The 25,393-nt window shown below is 44.4% G+C and overlaps 1 protein-coding gene across 11 annotated transcripts in view; it reads right to left on the bottom strand.

Annotated features, from left to right (window-relative positions):
- Positions 1–25,393, bottom strand: part of CUX2 (cut like homeobox 2) — a 325,643-nt gene that overhangs the window by 162,779 nt on the left and 137,471 nt on the right. Inside the window, exon 2 of one of the 11 annotated variants that reach the window (XM_082698271.1) lies at positions 3,181–3,274. The exons of the other annotated variants lie outside the window; for them this stretch is intronic. The gene's annotated coding sequence lies outside the window, so the exon portion shown is untranslated. The remainder of the gene's footprint in view (positions 1–3,180; positions 3,275–25,393) is intronic. 11 annotated transcript variants of the gene reach the window in all.

Consider the following 25,393-nt stretch of genomic DNA (forward strand, 5'->3'; position numbering starts at 1 on the left):
CAAGTTTCCAGTTGTTTGCAGCTGAGTGCATTACTAACAGGAATAGTCCTTCTGGAACCTCATGATCTGATGACAGGGATAAGGCAGTACAGGTACCAGGCGGTGGGAGGTTCACTGTGGGTCACACAGGCCTGAGAGGCGTGCACTCAGGGAAGGTGGGCTGGTCCGGGAAGACCTCTCGGGAGCAACAGCGGTGCCAGAGCAGAGCCTTGAATGCCAAGTCAATTTGAACCAACAGCCTCCATTAGGGATGCCAGGCAGGCACCAAGGAAACTCAACAAGGTTTTGAGCAATAACTAGTCAGTCAGTCCTGAGCCGCACTGGATGAAACCCCCAAGAGGAATTGTAAAAAAAAAAAAAGAGAGAGAGAGAGAGAGAGAAATTATGGGAGGTGCTGACAGAGGGAAACTAAGAGAGTATGTCTGCACACACACCCCACACTACACATGCTGGGACGGCGGGTGCCGGACAGCTGCTTAGCACATGTGTGCACATCGATGGAGAAGGCATTAGGCACTGAGGTTTCTGGAAGAAGAAGTGGGCTCCAACTTGGAAAGGAGGCATTGTCTCTTTAAGTGAGCATAACACTGTATCATCCTTTCTCTTCCTATTTTGGGTTTTATTAGCAAAGCAGTACAATGTTTATACTAGTGGGTATTACATTTGCCAGAACAATTACAGTATGACAAATGGTACATCAATGTAATCCATCAACCTCGCCAAGACAGAAATCCTTTACTCGGGACTGCCATTAATTCTGCGCTCCTGTCTCTGGGGTCCTGGGCCCGTGTAGCCATGACAACGCGGATGACGCCTGGTGTGAATGCTAGGCCTCAGAGAAGGATGGGCACCTTCTTGGTGCACTGGAATTTAACCTCCGACACCCGCATATTAGTCTACTCGGAGCAAGAAATTAGAGTTTGGGCCTGGAACAATGCACAGCACTTGGGGGGGGGTGTTTTTCTCTCCATCACAGCACAGTATCCCAGAAGTGGAGAGGGACACACATCTATGGGTAGTGTGGCCTGCCTGTCACTGGTTGCTGGACACCAGTTCCAAAGCCAGGAGCGAATTCAAGCAGGGATATGTCAAGTCTCACTAGCAATGGCAGCTTTTAAGGAAAGGGAACAGGGTCTCATGGTACAAAGACAATGAGCATTTGGAGAGTGGGAGAAGGGAAAGTCATTTTCTGATTTATATTTATATAAATCAGAAAAGGAAAGTCATTTTCTGATTTCTGATTTATATTTTCCAAGATCTGGAAAAGCAAACACCTATCTAGGCCCATGGAGGAAAGAATGATTTGATGCACAAAAGGCCCAGATCTCCTCTGACTGGTCAGCTCTAGTTCCAAATGGTTGATGTATAATTTCTTGTCCCTCTACTTCCCCCAGCTGTGGCTTCTCGGGGCAGCTAAATCCCAATGGTTACACATGCCCTCAGATAAGACTGCAGCCATCAGCTGCAAATTCACCAGGAGTTTCAGAGTTCCCCGATTCATCCCAACCGGCAAATTACAAGCCGGGAGCGGCTTTATAAAATATGAAACGGCTGCTGTCAGTTTTTCCATCAGTTCTACATATTTTGCTGTTAACAAAAGGAACCGATAACCACTTCTCATAAGGAAAAACAAGAATAAAATCAAAGGCCCCTAATGGAGACAATCTCCAAAGTGCAACAACACAAGCCCATTTCTTTTCTTTCTTTTTTTTTTCTTTCTTCCCTGACAAATCAATCTGGCCATGGTCCAAGGATACAGGCAGACAGACGGAGCTACCTCACCTGTTTTATTAAGCCATTACCAGAATCATTTTATTCCCATTTATAATGTTCAATACATGGTCTGAAGACTTTTCTAATATAGTAATTAGATGGAACACTAGATAGATGGATTAAATTGGGACGATATTTTATGCCATTGTACACTGCTTTACAATATTCTGCCTGGCTTCTGAGATACCAAAGTGTGAGCATGTATATATAAATATATCCCTTTTATTCTAGTTGGGAAGGCCGTACTTTGCATGTGGCTCATCTCAGCATGAGACTTCCCATTTGGAAATCTGATGGAAATTTATGAATCCATGATAGAACTCACCGGGAAACCCATCCTACATTCTGTCCCCTGCCCCCAAGCAAAGGTTGCCCAAGCATTACCACTGTTGTCATGGTCACCGCAGCCGATATTTAGTGGGTGCTTACTACATACCAGGCACAGAGCTGCGACCTTGACATTTATCAGGAGGTCACATAACTTGGGGCTCAGGAGCCCAGGTTTTGAAACTGCCCACAGCTGAGACTTAAACTCTGCTACTTACCTGCTGTGTGACTTGGGGAAAGTTACTTTACCTCTATGAGCCTCAGTTTTCCCTACCTGAAACATGGGGATAATGTAGGTACTCACCTCACGGGACTGTTCATAGATGCTTCGATACTTAGATGATGCTTAGCACAAGGCTAGACAGAGAACAAGTCCTCAGCAAACACCATTTTTATTATCATCTCACTTAGCCCAAGGAGATGGTATCGTGCCTCTCTTACAGATGGGGAAATTGAGGCATAGAAAAGGAGAACACGTAACCCTAGTTACCAAACAAGTGGCAGGCACAGGTATCTGTGTCCAGAGCCTGCTCACTTAATAATCGCAAAACACTGTCTCTGTTGTGGGGTGCCTGGCTGGCTCAGCTGGCATAGCACAGGACTCTTGATCTCGGGGTCATGAGTTTAAGCCCCACATTGGGTGTGGAGTCAACTTAAGAAAAAAAAAATTGCCTCCTTTGAAGAGAGGAGGGACACTTCTGCCAAGAACCGTGTGTCATAGTGTGCTGGGGAGGGCAGATATTAAACTAGGTCCCTGAATCCCTAATTTGTGCCTAAGCCACAGGTTTAATTATAATTTTAATTCTAAGGGTCTAAGGAATCGAGGCTTGGTGACCAACAAAGTAGATCTCCCTTCATATGCCGTCTCCTCTCATCTCTTGAGATGATTAAAAATAATAATAATAAAATGAAACTGGAGACATGTGTCCCATAGGTGTCACCTGGTCTCCCTTACTTCTCAGGCACTGTACGTAGGTGGGAAAACTGAGCCACAGGAGAGGCCAACTTGGAACATCAGAAAAGATATGATGCCACTTTATAGAGAAGAATACTGACGCTCAGAGAGGTGGTATAACCTACCCAAGGTCACACAGCTTTTGAGGTCACATCAGAGATCTCCGCAGCCTTGGAGCCCCAGTCAAGGTATGACAAGGGGTGCAGATCCTTGCAATTCCTATTATGCAAAACAAAACAAAACAAAACCCTAAACAAACAAACAAACAAAACCCAACCCACCCCAATCCTGCCCTCCTCAGCCTGCCTACGCAGGGACCGTATTTAGCTGTGGCGTTTTTTCTGGTTTTGTGGGTAAATAGAAAACATCAACTAAATGAAACCGATTAACATGAAAGATGAGGACACACCCAGCCAAAGCTGGTAGCTGATTACTTCTGAAGACCTGCCTTCACCATGGCCAGGAGAATAAAATTACTCTCTGTATACATTTTTCTGTATCAAGAAGGAGTTCTCAATTTGACAGGCTGTATTATAACTCTTTGTTTAAAAAAAGAAAGACCTCAATTAAACGCCAAAAATCTCTTTGCTGCCAGCTCAATTTACAATACTGATGGAAAAGTGAAACTTGCTTCCAGAACAATTGTCCCCCATCAGCAGAATCCTGGACTGGCTGTTTCCACCCCTCTGCTCAGGAAATCTGGCCCCTCTAAAGCCCTACATGGGTGCTTGGAAAGTTGTTAACTGGGTTTCCAGCTCACCCTAACTCTTCTACTGCTTTTGCAAGTATAGTTGACAAAGAACATCTCAACAATGGAAATTTTTTTTTTTTTAAAGATTTTATTTATTTATTTGACAGAGAGAGAGATCACAAATAGGCAGAGAGACAGACAGAGAGAGAGATGAGGAGAAGCAGACTCCCTGCTGAGCAGAGAGCCCAATGTGGGACTCGATCCCAGGCCCCTGGGATCATGACCTGAGCCGAAGGCAGAGGCTTAACCCACTGAGCCACCCAGGTGCCCCCGACAATGGAAAATTTTTGGCCAGGAGCAAAGTGAAGGAGGGGGAGCTGAACCAGAATAGGATGTAAAGAAGAGAAGTTACCTGGAAATGCCAAATACTGACAGTTATTCTGGACTTGGCCCCATGACCACCTCACTCCTCCCAACTGCTCTGTTCATAGCTCCATTTTACATATAAGAAGATGGAGGCTCAGAGAGGTCAAGTGACAACTAAGGTCACACAGCTAATTCAAGGCAGAGTCCATCCAAGTGTGTCCGATTTTAACACCCAGGACCTGTAACTACGAACAACCCTTCGGCAGATTGAAGGTGGGCCCACGCTTTTGACACAACAGGCAGTTTCTTAGAGGAAACCTTTCTTTTGAAATCTTATCCTATTTGAAATGACCTTGGGAAGTCGAGCACTGTGCAAGAAATGGATGAGCCTGTGTAATGCATATACAGTCATCCCTTTGTTCATCTACTTTGTATAGTAGATTTTCTTCTATCAGGTTTTCTTTGCCACAATACAAAGCCTCCAAAGGAAGGAGAAGCAATTGGCTGGTCTGACATGTGGTGGGAAAATAGATCAGATAAAGCCAGGAACTCCCACTGCCATAGGACAAGCACCCGGTGAGCATCCAGGAAGCTTTGCCCCAGTGCAGAGCTTGAACAGCAACCATTTCGTTAACCATGACCTCAAAAGCCAGTATTTCTGAACATAAGCCTGTTCCTGAACCAGCTGTCCAGGGGCTCCTTCCTGGATCACTGGGTCTCCCATGGAGGGGAATTTAACAACTGCCCAGAGACCCACTACACAGGCTATTCTTCTTAAGTCTGACTTTGGTGTTTCTTGCTGCCTCACTTCTTTAGAGAAAGATATGTGGTGATGACAATATTACTTTATTGAGCCCACAGTGTAGACCCTTTGACTGTCAGTGGCAGGAGAGATGTTATGATTGTTCAGATGAGCAAACTAAGGACCAGAGTGACTTGCCCAGAATCACACAGCAAGTAAAGGCTATTCTTCTCCCCAAAACGAGCACCGACCTCTTCACCGGGAAGGCTCCCAGGGGTATGAGGAGATTCCTGCATCCCAGGAGGGGCTCCATCCCCCACCTAGCCCTCCAACCCTAGAAGTCGTCCTTGAGTATCCCTCTCTCCTCTCTATATCTACTTCTAAAACCCCAACATTCTGTTTCCTAGATGTCTCTTGAATCTACCCCTCTGCCCCCCACCCCCACACCTCTCTCTTTTCTCTCCCCAAACCCTCTCCACTCTCCTTCTACCAAGCACACTTGGACCACTCACACCAACAGAGCCTCTAATTGGCAAGAAGGAAAGTCATACCCACAATTCTCCCCGCTTCTAGCAAACAAACAAAGAAGTGGGGCCTATCTTATCCCGTGTGCCCCATGCGGCTCAGGGAGGCTGAAAACTGGCAGGAGATCACACAGTACTGAAGACGGGACTGGAGTCTTGATTGGGTTCTGTCCTGGGCTGGATGCTCTCCCAGCAGAACCTGAGGTGGGGATTCTCGTGCAGGTGACTCACGGAGGGAAGGCACTCAGAAGGAACCTGGAGGGAGTGAGGGAAGCAGGTGGGGGCAGGGGCAGAAGTTGGGCAGACAGCTGGGCTCAGCAGGAGTCGAGTCCCAACCTGATCCCAGGGGGAGCTCTGGAGGGTGAATGGTACCAAAGGGAGGTCCTGCCTTAAACGAAGGAACCAAGCTCTTGGTCCCCTGAATCAGTCAGGAGTGAGGTGGGATGAGACATCTTCGGGGCAGGCAGGCTGAGAGGTTGAGAGGTTGAGAATTCCCTGGAAAGGGGAAGAGTGGGAGCTGCTACTTGCCAGCTCACAACAGCTGGCAGCACTAGCTGGCGAAGGGAGCTCGAGGGGTGGGGCAGGGGGCACCACCAGCATCCCCGACGGATCCACGGCCTTCCTGCTTCCAGCCATGAAGGGTGGCAGGGTTGGGGATTCCTTGCCTAACCCAAAGCCAAATGGTAGCAGTCCGTCTCCTTGGAAGGAGTCCCTGGGGGCTGCTGTGGGGAACTGAGGTTCAGAAAGGTTGAGCAGTCTGATGAAGGCCACACAGTGTTTCATCCCATTTACACTGAGCTATGACCCTCTGTAATAATGAAGGGCTGACAGGCAGCCTCTCTGCTGTTCTCTCCACTCCCCTGCCCCTACCCGTCACTCCCTCCCTATCCCCACGTAGCTGCACCTCCCCTTGCCCACTCCCCAGTCTCCCCAGCGCCTGCCCGGGTGCTGGATGGGAACAGTGACACCTTGTCAAACAGGCTTTTGATAAATGCAAATCTCTCTTAATTTGAATTTAATTATCAATGAAGTGAGTGACTCCCAGATCGCTTCTCCCCATCAGAAACTGGCAGATACATCTGTGCGCAGAGCGAGACTGGCATCTGCTGGTCCTCATGCCAAGCCCCTCCCGCCGGCCGGCCTGCCTGGCTGTGGCCACTGTTTGGGGGACTGGGTGGGAGGGGGGTGAAGAAGGGTAGGGGTGTGGGAGTCCCGACAGCTGGAGCCCCAACCTCTGCATCTTTCTCGACAGCCCAGGCTAGAGCTGTCTATATGGCTGCCGAGGGAGGTTAAGGCACTTGTCTAAAACCTCACAGCAGGGCTGAACCCATCTGACCTGACTACTGGATTGCATGGTGGCCAAAGCTTGTTTCACTGGCTGGTGGCTCCACACCTCATTCCTGTCCCAGCCCCATGCCCATCCCCGAACACGGGAGAGAGGATGCCAACCCAGACACCAAGCACCGTATTGCACCTTAATTCACACTAGTTCATTCCATTCAGGCAAAGCAGCCCTCTGGGGCAGCCCTATGGCTGCTGTGACAATCTCGACAAACAGATGTGGAAACAGAGAAGCTGGGAGCCAGCACAGGGTCTCCCAGCCAGTGGGAGAATGTAGGCTCTCACCATGTCATGTGTATGTACCTGCCAGGTGGGGGAGGCCGAGAGGGCAAGGAGATGGTGGTTTCGAACAGAGCAGCTCCTGTTCTGGCAAAGAGCCGGAAAACAGAATCTACAACTTAAAAATTATACCTCACTCAAAATAATAGCACAAACAGCAGGCCCTATGCTGTGGCCTGTGTCAGCAGGTTACAGAGATGAGCTCCCTGACTCCTGTGAGCAGCCCCATTTTACAGATGAGGAAACAGAGGTGCCCAAAAGTTCAGCAATTTTTGAAGCCAGACAAAAATATACATCTCGTGCGACAACATGGATGGAACTAGAGCGTATCATGCTTAGCGAAATAAGTCAAGCAGAGAAAGACAACTATCATATGATCTCCCTGATATGAGGAAGTGGTGATGCAACATGGGGGCTTAAGTGGGTAGGGGAAGAATAAATGAAACAAGATGGGATTGGGAGGGAGACAAACCATAAGTGACTCTTAATCTCACAAAACAAACCGAGGGTTGCTGGGGGGAGGGGGTTTGGGAGAAGGGGGTGGGATTATGGACACTGGGGAGCGTATGTGCTTTGGTGAGTGCTGTGAAGTGTGTAAACCTGGTGATTCACAGACCTGTACCCCTGGGGATACAAATATATGTTTATAAAAAATAAAAAATTAAGAAAAAAAATATACATCTCTGTACACAAATTAGGAAATCCAGATGAATCAAAAATAATTATCACTCAAAATCCCACCACCTCCACCTATGAGTGCAACAATCTCTCTGAGGTTTTCAGAATATTCTAGGAAAAAAAAGTGGAGGGGGTCGGTTGGATAAATGAGACCAGAACAGCAGGCTGCTGACAACAGTTGGTGTTGGGTGATCAGGACAAAGGGGTTCATCGTCTTTTCCTGTTACTGTGGATGTCTACAATTTTCCATAATAAAATCTTTTGAAAACTCTCACCACCTTGGAAAAACCTCTAGTAAACTCTTGGTGATTTTCCTTCCAGAAATTTCCCTCCTCCAAAGGGACTGACTTTAATCTAATTTGACAATAACAATAATTATAATATCAGCAGAATAAGAAGGAGGGCGATGAGACTGCCTTGGACCAAAGTCTCTCATCTCTGGCCCCGAGCTGCCCCTACTGCCCTTTCCACGGAGTATTCTTAGGCCAAATCCTGACCCCTCCCTACCCACCTGCGACTTTGGACAGCAAGAACCTGCAAATTCCAGCATTGCCTTCAAAGATACTGGCTCTTGCCCTAAAAAACATTCCCTGAAAAACAAGTGATGGGTCCTGGAGCCACGTTCCCAGAGGTTAAATACTGGCCAGCCGCTTACTTGCTGGGTGACCTCGGGCAAGTCTCTTAACTTCTCTGAGCCTTCCATGCCCACCTATAAAATGGGTTAACAGCTGTTCCAACCTCAGAGGGAGCTGTGTCCCTTAAATGAAATGACACAGGCCAAGAGTTCAGCGTCTGGCTCCCAATGAGGGCTTGGTAGAGTCCCATCACTTTATTTTCGGACACAAAACTCCCTGACCCTGCTACCCTTGCAGCTTTTCCTGAGGCTGCTCAACTGCAGGCCTGACCCCCTCCCCACCAGACCTTGCCTACCATCTGCCCTGGCGAGGTCAGGGCAGAGGCCTACTTGCCCGGAAGTCCACAGCCCCAGAGCTGAGCTGCTGCTCTCCTCCATACAGCCACTCCTCAGGGATGGCAGCGCCATCCTTCACTCAGGTCTGGCTAAAACCTCAGTTATCCCGGATGCCCCTCACTCTCTCACATCTTACATGTGACCCATCAGCAAGCCCCGCAGGTCTGACTTAAATTATAGCCAGAAATTACATCCCTTCTCACCCCCTCCCCTGCCTTCTCATCCCCCCATCGCGACATGTGTAGATGGCTATGGTGGCCTCCCCATGGGCGTCCTGGCTCCTGGGCACAGTCCCTTGAGTTTAGCCTCCAGTGGCTGCCAGAGCCAGCACCTAAGTCCATGACCTCACTCTTCTGCTGCAGACCTTCCCTGGCTCCTACCTTATTGGCAGTAAAGACCAAAGTCTCCACCCAGGACCTATGTACATCAGCTTCCTTGCTCTCCCTTCAAGCAAGAGGCACTAAATGTGGTAGAGTACACATAACACAAATTTAACATTTGAACCATTTTATGGATGTATGCGTTAGAAAGATAGTGGGAGAGCACAAGGGGAAAGAGAGGGACAAGCAGATTCGGGGCTGAGTGCAATGTGCCGAGTGCAACTCGGGGCTGGATCTCACCACCCTGAGATCACAGTCTGAGCTGAAATCAAGAATTAGAGGCTTAACGGACCGAGCCACCCAGGTGCCCTGCATTTGAACCATTTTGTGTTTGGTTCTGTGTCATTTAGTACGTTAAGACTGTTTTGCAACAGTCACCTCTATCTAGTTCCAGATCATTCTCATCACCCCCCAAACCAGTAAGCACTCATTTCCCATTTCCTCTCCCCGCTAGCCCCTGGCAACCCTATGTTCTGTCCCAGTGGATTTGCCTGGACATTTTGTGGAAATGAAATTATATACTCTGTGGCCTTTTGTGACCGGCTTCTTTCATCTGGCACACTACTTTCAAGGTTTATTCATGTTGTAGCATGTATCGGTGCTTTATTCCCTTTTATGGCTGAATCATATATTCCATTGTATGGATAGACTGTGTTTCGTTTATCTGTTTGTCTGTTAATGGACACTGTTGTTTCCATCTTTCGGCTATTGTGAATAATGCTGCTATGAACATTCATGTGCATGTTTTTGTTTGAACAGCTGTTTCAATTCTTTGGGGAACATTCTTGGGAGTGGAATTGCTGGGCTATATGGTAATTCTATGTTTAATTCTATGAGAAACCACCAAACTGTTTCCCACAGTGGCTATGCCATTTTGCACAGTGCCTTGGTGGCTCTCTCAGCTAGGAATGCTTTCTCCAAGCTCTCCTCATGGCTGCTGTATTCATATCCGTCAAGGGCCCCAAAGTCACCTTCTCAGTGAGCCACTATTTAAAACCGCATTAGCTCTACCCTGACTCTGTTCCCCCAACACACACACTTGGCCCCCGCTCTTCCTTCTCATATCACTTATTGCCAAAGAATGACCACACATTTCACTTTTCTATCGCTTATGGTCCTATTCTCCCTGTAGAATGTCAGCTCCACGAGGGTAGGGACCTCCTCTGTTCTCACTACTGAAACCACAGGACCTGGCACACAGTAGGTGCTCAGTAAACAACCCCCAGAGCAGTTCCTAGTATACACTGCCACTCCCCTGCTTGAAGCGCTGGATAACTCCTATGGCCCTCGGGGTGGCCTGTCTACCTCACTCCCCACTTGTGTCCCTGTCATGTCCCCACACTTATCTTGGTTTAGGTCACACTGAACTAGATATAGGAACCCAAGCACTCGTGGTCTTTACGCCAGGAGTTCCCATTCCCACCCAGTTTTCCTGGCAAACCCTTCCTCATCCTTCACAACACAGTTCAAGTGTCACTTCCTCCAAGGAGCCCTTCCTGACCCCTCCGAGCAGATTTCAGTTGCTCTCCCTGGACATTTCCTTCACATCTCTATCAGAGCCTGCATTACTCTGAATGTATTTGGTTCAACTACACATTCAGCTCTCCTGGGTCTCTAGCTTGTGGGACCTCTCAGCCTCTATAATTGCATGAGCCAATTCCTTATAATAAATCTCTTTGTGTGTACACACACACACACACACACACACACACACACTTCTTGTTGCTGGATCTATTTCTCTGGAGAACTCAAATGCAGATTTTGGTCCTGAGAATGTTTCTAAAGGAACAGAATTGTAAGGATGCGTTTTCTGAATTGATACAAGGCTTCTTGGAACTGGCTCACTAATCTGATTAGATTTAAGGGCTCTAATGAGTCTATTTCCAGAAGTTAAGAGAGCACGGATAGTCCACAGTGCAATATGGCAATACAGACATGCAAAATATCACCACTGGGTATTCCTCACCAACCACGTTATAAGGAGCAGGGGTCTGAGTGACTGTGTATATGATACTTTCAGTATTTTTGGCAAAATAATGAATTATAATGAGATTAGCTGGTTATTCCAATGTAGCTGGACAAAGTAAGGAAAGAAAAGGATGAGCTCGGGGATTTGAATTCCCAGCTCAAGCACCACATAAATGATCTGAAAGCTTCTCTGTGCCCCCAGAAAGAGACCCTTATAGTCTGTGGCTGCAGGGCTGAGACTGTTGAAAATCAACACCGAAATTTCATCCGGCAACTTGCTGAATTACAATGCAAGATGAAGTCTCAGCCTTGTAGTGTGGCTACTGTTTTCTTTTTGTTTTTAGGAGAAAGGGAATTCAGTTAAAGAATATATTAGGTGGGGGCGCCTGCGTGGCTCAGTGGGTTAAAGCCTCTGCCTTCGGCCTGGGTCATGATCCCAGGGTCCTGGGATTGAGCCCCACATCGGGCTCTCTGCTCAGCGGGGAGCCTGCTTCCCTTCCTCTCTCTCTGCCTGCCTCTCTGCCTACTTGTGATTTCTGTCTGTTAAATAAATGAATTAATTAAAAAATTTTTTTTAAAAAAGAATATATTAGGTGGATCATAAGATCCCATAAGGATTAGAGAGCTTTGTTTATAATGTGTCTGCTGTTGAAGTGAGGGCCTCAATGGGGAATAAATGAGATCCTTGAAGTCGGAATGGGAACATACAAGAAGACCCTGATGAAATCCGGGACACTGAACTCCTAAATTCTGATGAGGCTTCTTTACTAGTGAAAGAAGTCCTCCTTGCCCATAGTGGGAATGGCTTCCCCATCCTCTTTATGTGAGGGTATCAACCCTGCATTGCCTAAGAAACCTGTAATGGTCTTCCCTGAAGGAGTTGCCATTTGAGGCAAAGCCAATTCTCCCCAGGACCCACATCCACCAACCCTCTTTGCTCCTAGACTTATAACTAGGCTCAAGTCCCAGCAGGCCACTACAGGTAAGGTACAAAGTACAACCCATGAAGAGTGCTACACCCCAAAAGAACTACTTGACTTTTCTAAGTTATGCAGACAGGAATCTTACAAATATATGTGGGAGTGGATATTAAGAATGTGGTATAATGGTGGAAGGAACATAAAGTTGGATTATTGATAGAAGCTCACTAAGCAGATTCTAGATCTCCTGTTGCTGCCTGGGACGTCAGAAAGGGCTCTAACTGGCTAGTTGGTTGGCTGAAAAGTGGACCCAAAAGTGGCCCACAGCGAGTGAACTGGAAATGCCAGGCTTGCCTCAGTTTAATGTAGGTAAAGAGATGCAAGGAGATTGGAATGTTAGAGTGGATTTATCATTTAAAACCTACACAACCGGGGCACCTGGGTGGCTCAGTGGGTTAAAGCCTCTGCCTTCGGCTCAGGTCATGATTCCGGGGTCCTGGGAGAGCCCCACATCAGGCTCTCTGCTCAGCAGGGAGCCTGCTTCCCTTCCTCTCTCTCTCTGCCTGCCTTTCTGCCTACTTGTGATCTCTGTCTGTCAAATAAATGAATAAAATCTTTTAAAAAAATTAAAAAAAAAAAAAAAACCCAAACCTACACAACCATCCTGGGAGGGTTCAGAAGACACACTTTTCACCACACCTATGAGAAATAAATTTGCAAGAGGAGTCTTGGCTATCTTTTTTTTTTTTTTTAATTTTTTAAAGATTTTGTTTGTTTGTTTGTTTTTTGACAGAGATCACAAGCAGGCAGAGAGGCAGGCAGAAAAAGAGAGGGGGAAGCAGGCTCCCCACTGAGCAGAGAGCCCGATGCAGGACTCAATCCCAGGACCCTGGGATCATGACCCGAGACGAAGGCAGAGGCTTTAACCCACTGAGCCAACCAGGCACCCCTTGTCTTGGCAATCTTGAAGAGCTCTGTGATTGCTGTTCTCTGTAGGCCAGACCTCACAGTAGTAACTGAAGTCACTGAATTAGGAATCATAAATGCAAGATTATTAATGGATCCCGGTGCAGCAAGGGCCAAATGATGGCACTCAACTGCCAAAGCAAAGATGAGCATGGTTACTGTAATGGACAGCAGAGTCAAAGCCACAATTAGAAGTCTCACCCAGACCTATGGTGTTGGCTAGTTGGTGAAGATGTTCCTAGAAGTGAAATAGATAAGACACTTAACTAAATTCTAACTTGATCTGTGTAAGCAGAAAGTTCTAGGTCAAGTAAACATAAGTCTAAATCATAAAAACAGAGAAAGTTATAGCATCCCCTGAATGAAAGGGAGGCCGAGTCTCCTTGAGAAAGGACTCTGGTATACTATGGAAAATGTATACTGTGAAATCTTTCTTTGGCCTTTTGACCAGCGTGACTATACACTAGGGAAAAGCAAATAATCAGACCTTTTAGGAACTACCGGTTACTGGCTCTGAACTGACACTGAACTGAAATGTCACTATGGTTCACCCAGAGCAGGGGCTTCTGGAGGTCTGGTGATCGATGGAATTTTAGCTCACGCCTGCCTCACAGTGAGCCCAGTTGTGGTTATTTCCCCAGTCTTGGAACAAAGAGTTGGAACAGATATACTCAGCAGCTGTCAGAATCCCCACCCTGGCTCCCTGACCTATGGACTGAGGGCAATGATGGTGGCGAAGGCCAAGTGGAAGCCACAAGAACTGTTCCTACCTAGGAAAATCTCAAATCCAAAGCAATACAGCTTTCCTGGCGGGACTGCCAAGATTAGTGCCATCATCCAGGACTTGAAAGATGCAAGGTGATGATTCCCACCACATTCCCGTTCGATTTGCCTATCTGGCCTGTGCAGAAGGCAGATGGATCTTGGAGAAGGATGGTGGATTATTGTAAGCTTAATCAAGCAGTGACTCCCAATTGTAGCTGCTGTACCAGATGTGGTTTCATTGTTTGAGCAAATTAACACATCCCCTGGTACCTGGTATGCAACTATTGATCTGGGAAACGCTTTTTTCTCCATACCTATTAATAAGGTCCACCAGAAGCAGTTAGCTTTCAGCCGGAAAGGCAAGCAATACAACTTCACTGTCCTACCTCAGGGGCATATCAACTCTCCAGGCCTACGTCATAATTTAGTTTGCAGAAGATGTCACTCTGGTCCATTACATTGATGGCATTACGCTGACCGGACCTAGTGAGCAAGAAGTAGCAATACTCAGATTTATTGGCAAGACTTCTATGTCAGAGGGTAGAAAATAAATCTGACAAAAATCCAGGGTCTTCTTACTCAGTGAAATTTCTAGAAGTCCAGAAATGTGGGGCATGTTGACATATCTTTTCTAAGATGAAGGATAATTATTGCATTTGGCCCCTTTCTTATGGTTAAGTAAAAGGGGACAACGTCTAGTGGACCTCTTTAGATTCTGGAGGCAACATATTCCTCATTTGGGCATGTTACTCAGGCCAATTTACCAAGTGACCTGAAAAGCTGCTGGTTTTGAGTGGGGCCCATTCCTCGCCCAGAGAGGAGTGAATCTTATCTAGGACATTATCTCCTCTTTTGGGGAAGGGATTAATGCATTTTTGGTTGTACATAGGATAGCTGTGTCTTGTTATGTGGGAGTATGACCTTGTTATTGTCTCTATTTGGAGATTAAATGTGGTTTAAGGAGATGTATATGGTGCCAAGTTGACAAGAGGTAGACTTATGATGGTTAATTTTATGTGTCAGTTTGACCAGATATTCAGTAAAACACTATTCTGGGTATGTTTGTGAGGGTGTTTCTAGATAAGATCAACATTTGAATTGAGAGAGGCAGACTGCCTTCCCTGGATGGGTGGGCCCTGTCTAACCAGTAGAAAGGCTGAATAGAACCAAAGACTGAACTTCTGGCTAGTAAGGGGGGATTCCCCCTGCTTGACCGTTGAACTAGAACACTAGCTTTTTTCCTCTTGCCTTCAGATTCAGCCTGAAACACTGGTTCTTCTTGGATCTTGAGCCTGCTGGCTTACAGACTAAAACTTAAGCCACTCGCTCTTCTGGTTCTCAGGCCTTTGGATTTCAATTGGATTTAAACCAGTGGATCTCCCAGGTCTCCTGTTTGCCATCTGCTGATCTTGGACTTCTCAGCGTTCATCTTGGTATGAGCCAATTTTTTATAATAAAGGTCTTTATACACACACACACACACACACACACACACACACACACACATTCTGTTTCTTTGGAGAACCCTGACTAATACAGTTTATATAACCTGGTGGCCCATTTGGCCTTTGTAAATGTGTTTTGTTTAGTTTCTGCTGTATCTTAAATGTCAAGGATTTTATACAAAGATCCAGATTTCCAGTTCCTTTTTAAAAAATGGGGTGATCTGACCATACTGTGCTTGCATTCCCACCTGACAATCATTAGTTAGAGCCACTAGCCTGGGCACCCACTCTCTAATTAATTAGCTACAGTCTCTACCACTCCTTATAATCTCACATCTGCTCCTCCTCCCTCATTAAGTCTACCTACTGGACACCTGCAGGAGTTTGAACTTGCAGTTTCTACCTCACATGTCCCCTACATCTCTAGACTATGAGGCTTAAAATGCAGGGGCCATGAGTATGTTCATCAATGTGCTTCCTGTGTCTGCCATAAAGCTCATACTCAAAATATATTTGCTGAATGAATGAATGAATTTGTTGAAGTAATGAATGGATGGATGGGTGTCTCCTACATCCAGGACTAAAAGCTAGAAGTGCTCCAACACACGGCAACATAGCTCCCATCCAAAACAACTGGAAGGAGGGGCTACTGGAGTGTGAGGCTGTGAGGCTGTGATGGCTGTGAGGTTTCCTTTTGTGGGGGATAAAAAGGTTTTGGAACTAGATGGAAATGGTGGTTGTACATTATGAAAGTACTAAATGCCATTGAACTGTTCACCTCAAAATCATTAATTTTTATGTTATATGAATGTCGCCTCAATTAAAAAGTGTCAACAGGAGCCAGACTGCCAAGGTTCAAATCCCAGTTCTGAATTTGCTGGCTGTGAGCTTCACCCCCCTGAGCCTCAGTTTCCTTATGTATAAAATGGGACCAAAAATAGCACCACCCTCCATAGGTTTTATAAGTTAAGGGAGTTAATGTATACATAGCGCATGAGATCTGACACATTCTATGTGGTGAATGAACATTAATTCTTCCCATTGTTGCTCTGAGGTTAACTTTTCCTCAGTTCCTCCAGGACTGGGTCAGCCAGAGACACAGAAGGTTCCTGGGAGCCCAGGAGGGACCGTCAGGACTCCCAGACCCCTTGGCTGCATCTGACATCTAAGGAAGGGATCAAACATTTCCTGCCCATTAAATTAAAGCAAAGGCCATCCATCTAGGAAGAAATAAAAACTGTAAATATCAAAGCCGATGCCTAAATTTCCCGGGCTTCTGTTGCAACTTCCTTTCTTTAATAATTATTGTTTTAGAGGAGTCTGGGACAGAAGGGGGTAGGGGTGGGTAGATGGGTCCTCAACTCCATTTAAAGTTTACTGCTTGCACGACTTGGGTCTCCCTATCAAATATCTGCAGTCACAAGGAACTAGCCAGTGGCTGTTTGCTCTTCGGACATTATTTATGGCTGGTGTAAATTGGCAAGAGCTCCCCCGGTACATAACTTTTTTTTTTCCCTGACTTGTTTCTTTCCAGAAGATCCCAGACTGGGGGGCCAGCCTCACAGACGCCAACAGAACAATCTTCTTTCAACAGCATTAATTATCTGTATGGCTTTCCATAACAACAAAAGAAAAAATCTTGACCCTACTGCCTGCCAATATTTAAGGCACTTGGAGAGGGAAATCCATTTTATCTTTGCATCTCCCAGAGCAGTTCATTTTGATGAAACATCCTTCCTACCATCCCACCCCCCTCCTTTTTTATATTCTGAACTTTCTGGCCTGATTAATTCTCCCCATCTCTGCAAAGGGCTGTGTGTACTCTTGAGTGTTGACTTGATTTTCTTCTATAAAAACATCCTTGCAAGAAATTAAAACAGTTTAGCCCACCCTTGCTCCAGAAGCTACTATATTCGTAGAGTCTCATTCCTCACTAACGGGAGGGGCAAAGAAATGAACAGATCTGTAGGGGAGGAAAAGGGTGGGGGCGGTGAGAGAATGTGGAAAATGGAATATGAGTTGAGATTTCTTTAAATTAAAGTTAAAGATTAAAGGCATCAGGCTTTCAAGAGTTATCGTGAAAGGCTTTTTAGCAGTCCCAAGTGGACGGGCCATAATCTTCTTTTTAAATGGCTATATTTAGAGCACAGAGCACTCGGGCGGTACAACCAGAAACTTCCAGCAGGGGACTGCATGCAGGATGGAGGGCAGTGTTTTGATAGTAGCTGCAGAAATGTGATTTACTCACCTAAGAGTGATTTGTTTTCGAGGAACATATAGCACCTGGAAAGAGCACATATATTTTAAATATTGGTGGAAGGGGTTCACTGCCAGAGCCATCTAAAGAGTAAACCTAAGAATTTGGGAAGGCAAGGCCTCGCCTCAAATGCTCCACCATTCAAGGGGTGTCTGATTCATACCTGTAACAATAACCTCTCATTAAAGCAACCATGGGTTATAACTTACACTGGCGTTTTTCAATTGGAAAAATTTTCTTAAAACCATGCCTCTCTTAGCAGACCAATTAGTTGATAAGGAAAATAAGATGGAATTATATATAGGAAATATATTTATTTCATTCTTTGCTTTCCATTTCAAGCTCTCTGATCATGTTTACTAAATCTGAAATCTGACCAAGTTCATGGCTACCCCGGTTGAGAACTACTGGGGGATTTACAGTGGTTACTTGAACACAGCCTGTAGTCCACATTAAATCAATATGGTAAAGAACAATTCACCCCAAAACATAAGGTACTAAGTTAGGGAGATCACAAGTAGGCAGAGAGAGAGGAGGAAGCAGGCTCCCTGCTGAGCAGAGAGCCTGATGCGGGGCTTGATCCCAGGACCCCAAGTTCATGACCTGAGCCGAAGGCAGAGGCTTTAACCCACGGAGCCACCCAGGCGCTCCCCCCTCCCCGCTTTTTAAAACAATTTTAACAGGGTTTGTTTATGTCTAAAATAAACCATCAGTGTTGATGCAACGCAAAGCAGAGCCCTTAAAAGTCTGGTGGGCAACAGGCGGGAACCCAGACATAGGAGTTCAGTGGAAACAAGAATACTTTGGGCTTCTGAGACAGCAGGACCTCCTGGGCTGGTCTCAGTGGGGTTTGGTCTTTGCTCATTACTGGAAACACGAGAAAGTGTTCTAAAATCAAAAGTGACAAAGACCCAACTTGCAAAGCAACATAATCCTCTCCTAGGAAGCAAGAACACGTTTCTCACATTTATCTCAAATTGCAAATCAAAGTGGACCACTGACATACTTTCTCCAAGCTAATCTCCAGAAGCCGGGTAACTTTTAAAGGGGTTTAAATTAGATGTGATTTTTTTTGTGGTCACTCCCTTCCTCACAAGAACATGAGAGATAAAGCGTCAAAGAAGCACTGGGCAGTGCTGGGGTGGGAGGAAGCTAGATTCTTCTTCACGTGACAGATGCCACCAGGCTTCCCCCATATACCCGTCTCATTAACAACCCAACACCTAGCAGTGGAGCCAGAGAGCCAACAGGGTTAAAAAGATCTCCAGGGATTTTGATATCCCCTGCAGATGCTGAACCATGACAACTTGTGGTTTTAAGTGGAAAGAATCATGATTTAACCCACAATATTATCAAGTCTATGTAATTGCTAGTGAACCTGCTAGAAGTCTATAAATCACGAGCTGGTCATTCATTCTTTCATTTATCCAACAATGTTCACTGAGAGCACCTACTACATACCCAGCCCTGCTCAAGCACCAGGGAAACCTTGTACAGGCTAATGGAGATGGTCCCAGTCCTTATGGAGTTTAGAGAAACACAACCAAGCAACTTCATTGCAGTGTTGGACCTGAGAGGTATAGAATGGAGATTTTCCATACTATTTTCTCTTTTTGTTGACATTTGAAATTTTCTATAAGGTTTTTATAAAAAAAAAAAAAAAGTAAACATTATTTCTTGGACCAATGTGTTCATCCAACAAGAATTTGTTAAATGGGGTCCAAGGGTCAAGCACTAGGCCAGGAGAACAGGACAGAGGGATCCTCACCTTAAAAGAACTGTCTGGCAATGGTAGATTTTTGCATATTAGACAAGTAAAAACAGCCAAAACTGTTTAAAGTATTTTTAGGGAACTGGAGGAGTATTCAACCTGTCAAGTTAATGGGATGAACATTCAAGGTGATTTTATGTATAGATTTTAAGAACACTTTGCACAGGCATAGCCACCATTCAAAGTAACACCACAGATAGTGGCTGGCAAACTATGGACTGTGGGCCAAATCTGGCTAACCTCATTTGTAAATAAAGTTTTATTGGCACAAAGTCATGTTCATTCTTTAACATCTTATCTACGGCTGCTTTCACACTACTGAAGAGTTGAATTCTGTGACACAGCCCATATAGCCCACAAAGTGAAAAATATTTACTATCTGGCTTTCTAAAGACAAAAGTTTGCCATCTCCTGTCCTGTAGTGTTCTTTACAGAATATTGTTGGGAAAATCAAGAAAGCTTTCTAGAATTAAATCATCAACCCCCCAGGTTTTTCTGTGGTGGCCCAGGTTTTTCACACATTGGGTTTACTTAGAGCTATAAATCTCTGGCTGTAGCTGGAAAGCTTTTAAAAATCCTTATGCCCAGGCCACACACCAGCCTAATTAAATCAGATGACCTGGTGGTGTGACTTGTAGAAAATCTATGTTTTCTGTTTGTTTGTTTGTTTGTTTTTAAGAATTTTATTTATTTTTTTATTTAATTATTTGAGAGAGAAAGAGAGGGAGTGCATGAGCTGGGGGAGAGAGAGGGTCAAGCAGACACTGCACCAAGCACAGAGCCAGATGCAGGGCCCGATCCCAGGTCCCTGAGATCATGACCTGAGCTGAAACCAAGAGTCAGATGCTTAACTGACTGAGCACCCAGATGCCCCCCAAATCTGTATTTTTTAAAGTTCTCTTAGGTAATTCCAATGGAGAGCCAAAGTTGAAAACCAGCAACCTGAACAGAGAGGCATCAGCCTTGTATTAAATTTTCAAGGGTAAATGCAGACTGTTAGTCCAATGCAGTGGCCTTGTGGAAGCTGGCCCAACCCAGGACCCAGGGCCACTAGGAGGGCGAGCAGGTCCTAGACTGACACTGATGGTATTGCCCACTGGTAAAAGCAGGCAGGCTGCAGGCAGTGGTATGCTAGCAACTGTTTAACAACTGGAGAGAAAAAAAAAAAAGAGAAGCCCTGATTGCTAGTGTCTGCTCATTTCTGTGGTATAAATACTCCCACTACAGCCAACTTCAATCTACCAACTGGACATCAGTGACTGCAGGGCAAGGCAGAGATGTACAGTAGCATATCATTATATAGTATCTCCTTTATACTGATGTGATAGGTGTAATTAAACTTAAGAGCATATAATAGGAAAGTAATTAGCCAGTGAGGAGTTTTTATATTTATCATCTTGGTTTGAAATAAATATAATTCATTAAACTGTAGTAAGTTCGTGTAACTTTCCTTTTAATATGTCTTGCAAAAGTCCTGGAAATTTAACATTTGGCTCTCGTGGGCTAGCACAATACTCACTTCAGGGACTCACAAGGTCAAGAGAGAGTTTGGAGTTGTCCATACAGGAAAGCAATGAGGGGAGAGATAACTGGTAGTTACTAAAAGAATTTACATGGCAAACAGACTAAAGTAAAGGAACTGGGGTTGCTTCCTGGTAGGATGCCCTTGGCAGGTTGGTTCATTTCCTGAACCTCAGATTTCTCACATTTTAAATGGGGTTATGATAATATGGGCTCTGCGCCCAAGACAGCTTGGGTTCAAATACTGGCTCCACCACTTCCTACTGTGTGACCCTGAACAAGTAACTCACCTCTCTGAACTTCTGTTTCCTCATCTGTAAAATGGAGATAATTATAGTGTCTACCTGAAGCAGGGGCTAAATATTCTTATCTAGATAAACAGTATCTGGTACATGGTAAATAATCAATAAACTTCAGCTCCCATGGTTATCTTACATGTCTGTGTAGGATTAAATGAACTACTTCTTCACTGAGTCCTATGGCAGTCATTAATGCTATTTGCCAGATACTTCTGTGCACAAGGTAGTATTGCACTTCTTGACTACGTGTGACCGAGTGAGGTCATGTGACTAGCTTTGGCAGTGTGTTGAAAGTAGAGGTGATGGATGTGTCACTTCCAGGATGGAGTTTTATTTTTGCCACAGGAAGCTCTATAGCAGTCCATTGGCCTGAGTCCTTGAATAATTGTGATGAGTAGAGCCCCCTGCCCTACCCACAATGGGTATGAAACCACTGGACATGTCAGGTAAGCAAGAAATATGCCTTTGCTGTGTTACGTCATGGAAATTTGTGAGTCTTTTGTTACTGCAATATAATATAGCCTATACTGACTGATAGCTAAATAGATAGCATTCATTACTATTAGAACACCTCCAGAGTCTCCAAAACCACAAATGTCACCCCAAAACTCTTACCCTATCCTCAACATGGATCAAATGCCTTTAACAGGAAACTTAAACTAGCACTGGATCACTGGCAAGATACAGAGAATAAGGTCTGGTATTAACTGTCCAAAACCTACATCTGAATCTGTCACTTGCTAGATCTGTAATCTCAAACCAATCACATCAGTTCTCTGAAAGTCAGTTTGCTCATCTGTGATATGGGAATAATAACAATGATCATGTTTACTGTTATGTTTCCATATGTACAACTAAAATGAGAGAGAGTGCTTTATCTAAAACACAAGCTATTACCACTGGAGGAAATTATGATCTCTGATTATGATAAAGTTGGATTATTTCCACTGCACTTCATCATCAAGCCCCCCAAAAATTCCAATCAAGTTTTTGTTTTGTTTGAATTAATTATCTCTAGATCTAATTCAGAGTAAACTGTATCTCTGATCTCTTGCTGCAGAGAAATCTACATTCTTGTATCTCTCTCTCTCATCTTGCTCTAAATCACTGACATTCTACAATATGCCTTGGCCACTTGTCTGAACAATTTCCCTCCTTCTCAGAAAGTTCTTCCTAAAGTCTTCCTTAGAAATGCTTACCCTGGGGATTTAATTAACATCAGGGCCTACATATTGACTTACAATCAAAATGCAGAATGAAATCTATATATCCAAGTGATGTCCATAAACCAATTAGTTAACAACACAATGCCCCTCAGCTGCCAACTTCTTAAACATTACAAAAAAAAAAAAAAGCTTCTTAATTTCATCACTTTGTTCTCACCACTTCTCAACATTGTGCAGGCCTTGGCATTTCCTAATTATGAGCACAGCCTAATTCAATCAAGATTCTGCCACCGGTTTTTCAAATGCTCCAACTAATGCAGTGAAAGCAACACCTTTTTTCCCCCAAACAAATTAATCCTCTGTATAATAATCATGATCTGAAATTTTCACTTAAAAAAAAATCATAACTACACACATCTACCTGTCAAGTTCTCAACATACACTGCATGTCAACAGGAACTAAAAGTTAGGCAGAAGGTCTAGAAAGGGTTTGGAGGGTTAGACCTTGGTTTCTTCATTAGCAAGCAGAGACTAAGGTGTGCTCAGATTGTGAATGACAACAGTCAGTGACCTGTAGATGTGTGTCCTAACAGCAGGAAGGCATTTGTTCCTTTGTAAACCTTTATTGAAAACTTACTGTGTGCCAGTCTGTGAATAAGACAGACCTGATCCCTGCCCTTATGGAGCTTATCATCTAGAGAAGGGAGACAGACATAAAACAGATAATCATGCAGATCATTATTACCATTGTGATCAGTGCCAAGGAGAAAGAGAGGAGGCACCAGAGTGTACAACAGGAGCTATATCATCTAATCGGGGGCAACAATGACCTCCTTCAGGAGATGGCACCTGAAAAAGGAATAGAAGTAAGCCAGAGGAAGAGCAGGAGAAAGAAAATGGAGACATACCATGTTCATGGATTGGAAGACTCAACAGTGTTTAGAAATCTTATTCTCTCTAAATTGAGCTACAGATTCAATGCTGTCCCAACCCAAATCCTAAGATATTTTTGTGTCTATTTTTGTAAACACTGACAAGCCGATTCTAAAATGTATATGAAAATTCAAAGGACAAAGAATATCCAAAGAAATCTTGAAACAGGAAAACAAGGGTGGAGGACAAGCTATCTGACTTCAAAACTTACTGTAAAGATATAATCAATAAAGTATAGTATTGCTGTACTATACTAAATCAATAAAGTATAGTATTGCTGTACTATACTATAGTATTGCTAGACATATTGATCAATTTAACAGAATAAGGAACCCAGAAACAGACCCACACATAGACGCTCATTTGATTTTTGAAAAAAGGCACCAAAGCAATCTAAAGGGAAAGGAAATTCTTTTAAACAAGTGGTGTTAGAACAACAGGTTATTCACATGGGGGAAAAATGACTGTCAAATCTCTACCTCACACCATACAAAAAAATTAATTAGAGATGAATCAGAGACAAACGTGAACACTAAAACAATACAGATTTTAAAAGAAAATATACACGAACAGATTCATGATTTCGTAGGACACAGGGGAAGGAATATTCCAGAGAGAACACAGAGCAGGGGCAAAGACACTGGAGAAGAAAGAGTCTGAGTATCTTGGGGGTAGAGGGGATCAAAAGAAGGCCAGCCAGGCTGGCATGTGGTAAGTGAGGAGGAGGGGCACAGTTAGAAACACCACTTGCTATAGTGATCTTTATAAAAAACCTACACTTCTACAGATGAAAAACAAGGTGCAGGCTGGGAGGAAACACCAGCAAATCATGTATCTGACAAAGGACTTACCTCCAGAAAATATAAAGAACTCTCAAAACTCAACCATAAGGAAACAACTCAAGAAATGGGCAAAATATCTGACTGGACATGTGACCAAAACAGATGCACACATAGCAAATTAGACATGAAAAGATGTTCAACACCATTAGCCATCAGAGAAATGCAAATTAAAACCACAATGAAATACCATGACACACCTAATTGAATGGCTAAAATTGGAAAACAACAATGACAAAAACCTGATATACCCAATGTTGGTGAGCATGTGGAAAAACTGGAACTCCTACCCATTGCTGGTAGGAATACAAAATGGTACAGCCACTTAAGAAAAAATGTTGGCAGCTTCTTAAAAAGTTAAATATAGACTTATCAAATCAGCCAGCAATCCCCACCCCCCACGTATTTACCCTGGAGAGATATAAACTATAATCACACAAAAAGCTGTAAGCAAATGTTTATAGCAGCTTTACTCATAACTGCCAGAAACGACAAACAACTCAAACATCCTCCAACAGGTGAATGAATAAAAACTCTGATAGAACCATACAATGGGGTACGACTCAGCAATGGAAAGGAACAAAGTTCTGAGGCACACAACTACATGGAGAAATCTCAAATACAATGCACTGAACAAAAGAATGTCGATTTAAAAGAATGTGTGTGGTTTTATGTCTGTATCTGTATCTGTGTCTATATCTATGTGTCCTGCATTATTCCATTTATACGACATTCTGAAAAGGGCAAAGCTATAGAGACAGAGAACAGAACAGTGCTGCCAAGTGTAGAGGGTTGGTAAAGAGTTTGAATATAAGGGAGCGGCATAAGGGAATTGTGGGGAGTGATGAAACAGTTCCATATTCTGATTATGGTCAGAGCTCAGAGGACTATATACTACAACAACAAAAATATACTGTTTGTAAATTAAAAATAAAACTGCACTGGTCATCTCATCTCCTACTTAAGCATTTTGCCATCTTCTCCATTACTACTAGAGGGAATTAAAAGTTCTTAGCCAGATGTTCAAGGCCTCAAAATACCTTCCCAGGCACCCTCCCAGCCCTTCTCTACCCATCCATGCTCCCAGGCTTCTTCCTCCACTCCAGCTAGCGGAGCTTCAGGGCTCTAGCCCAGGGCCTTTGTGCATGCTGTTCCCCCTGCCTGGACTGTCCTTACATCTGTCCCCCCCCCCCTCCCTGACAACCTACTATTTGTGTCCTTCCAAACATGGCTCAGATGCCACCTCCTTGGGTAGTCTGCCCAAAGCAGTGCCCAAACTACATCTTGGGTCAAGGTGTGCACATTCCAAAAGGGTTAATATGTGGGAAAAGCAAGAGAGCCAAGGGACATTTGTCCAGCTGAAAAACACACACTTTCTTAATAAACCTTATTTAACCTAAAGAAAATGACGAGCTGGAAACTCTCAGGAGACGGAAGGCTGGACAGGGTCCAGCTATTCAAGAGGGAAGTGGTCCTTAAGTTCTGCCCTTTTGGAGCCTCCAAAGCACACAGCTTGT

Source organism: Mustela nivalis (genome assembly GCF_964662115.1).
Source record: "Mustela nivalis genome assembly, chromosome: 14".
In the NCBI taxonomy this organism is placed as follows: domain Eukaryota; kingdom Metazoa; phylum Chordata; class Mammalia; order Carnivora; family Mustelidae; genus Mustela; species Mustela nivalis.